The sequence below is a fragment of the Xenia sp. Carnegie-2017 genome, unplaced genomic scaffold (assembly GCF_021976095.1).
Source record: "Xenia sp. Carnegie-2017 unplaced genomic scaffold, XeniaSp_v1 HiC_scaffold_6, whole genome shotgun sequence".
Lineage (NCBI taxonomy): Eukaryota > Metazoa > Cnidaria > Anthozoa > Malacalcyonacea > Xeniidae > Xenia > Xenia sp. Carnegie-2017.
The window spans coordinates 18,889,655-18,891,716 of NW_025813526.1; positions in this window are offsets into that span (position 1 = coordinate 18,889,655).

A 2,062-nucleotide genomic window follows, 5' to 3' on the forward strand; every position below is an offset into this window, starting at 1 on the left:
ATATCTTTATTAGCTAATGTTAAAATATTATTACCCATCAATCTTTTTTATCTAATATGATCATACGGCTGGGTATTAAAATCATACCAGGACTGATAGCCATATTTAAAATAACATTCGTGTCTTTTATACTCTTTCTCATGTTAGATATCAATACAGTCGTATCATTCTGTACTATAGTATCTTTTAATAATTTCCTAAAAACGTTTTGAGTTTGCAGGCTTTTAGCTCCATGATTAACTATTGACCATCTTGTATTGGCTTGGGCTCCTAGAATTGTATAAACAAAGCTTTCAATGCTCTCTTGAAAAGAACATTTCCGATTTTTGTACCTTCCGAATGATATGCAATGAAGCTACGATAATCAGTAGTCGAATATTGAAAATTAACATAATACCCATCACCATTTTTATCGAATTTTAAAATACCTTTATAAGGTATATGCTTTTTCAATTCCGTAAAGTCATATTTGTCTAATAACGATGGATGCTTCATAAATTTTCGGATCTGATAATACAAATGATATTTAACAAGGCTTTGTATAATTCTACTTTTATCAAAATTTAAATGATTAAGCCCGATTCCACATAAAAAACTAGCCACATAAGCCAAACAAATCATAGCGTAGTAAGCTTCTTTTTTATAATTTAAATGACTTTTAATATTATATCTTATACCAGTCGGCTGTTCTTTTTTACTTTTAATTTCACTTGTCCACGTGGCTGTTATAGGTGGTAAACTACTCATAAAATAATCATTCTCTGTCACATACAATCTGAAGTTACAGATATCGACATTTACCGGCCTTTGAAATGTAGGTTTTACAATAAACTTTGATGACCACCTATGTAACATATGATCGAAATAGTCCTCAGAATGACCTTCATCTCCATTAACAGCTGCTATTAGATTTGAAAACAAAGGCGTTTTATTTGTTTCTAAATATATTTTTTGGCCATGTTGTATATGATACATGTTTTAAATCATCATCACCTAATTTTATAGCATTTTCTTCTATTTGCTTGTTTGACATATAATATAAGCTATATTATATATGATAAAGTTCACTATTTTTATAGACGGAGATAGTAAAAAGATTGACTTACAAGAAAGTATAGTAACATCTAGCTATTCATATTTATATATCAAAAAAAGCTTATTTGTATTGGAAATATAAAAATATAAAATTAAATAATACTTTAGCTTTTACAATAGGCACAACAAAATATAATATAGATGCTGGTTACTGGACTTTTAAAATGCTTAAAACGTTTCTTGAGTCTGTTAATGTAAAGCTTGAGATGGTAGAAAACAATGGAACTTGTAAAATAACTAATAATAATGACGATATTAGTATTATCTGATACTCTTATTAAAATGTTAGGTTTTAATGATACCATAAAACTATTAAAAAAGGTATCGTACAAAATGGTGTTTCTAAAGTGGATATAAACAGAGGATTAAAGTGTGTGCAAATTTCTTCTAATATTGTAAATTCAAGTTATAATTATAACCCTGAAGGGAAAAAAAGTAATATAGCTTTAACTTTACCAGTAATAACAATTCAGTCATTATTTGGTACTGTATACGAATATAATGATATTGAAACTAGGGTTACAATTATAAAAGAGCCTTTAACGAGCTAATATTTAATATATTAGATCAAGATTTTAACCATGTGAATGTAGGTAGTATTCTACTTGAATGTTATCTTGAGTAAGTTAAATGGATGAAGACATTAAAATTGAGCAAAGTTTAAGAGATATTTATTATGATCCTAAAACAGGATATCAATCATCAGAAAGGCTTTATCAGAAGCATTAGAAGAAGGTATAGATGTTAGTAGAAAACAAGTTAAAGAATGGTTAATATCTCAAGATACATACACTAGATATAAACCTATTATTAGGAGACATAAATTCAGACAAACAAGGGTAAACTATCTTGGTGAACAAATACAAATGGATTTAGTTGATATGGGTTCTTATAAGTATAAAAACAATGGTTATTATTGGATATTAACAGCTGTTGAAATATTAAGTAGATATGCATTTACTATCCC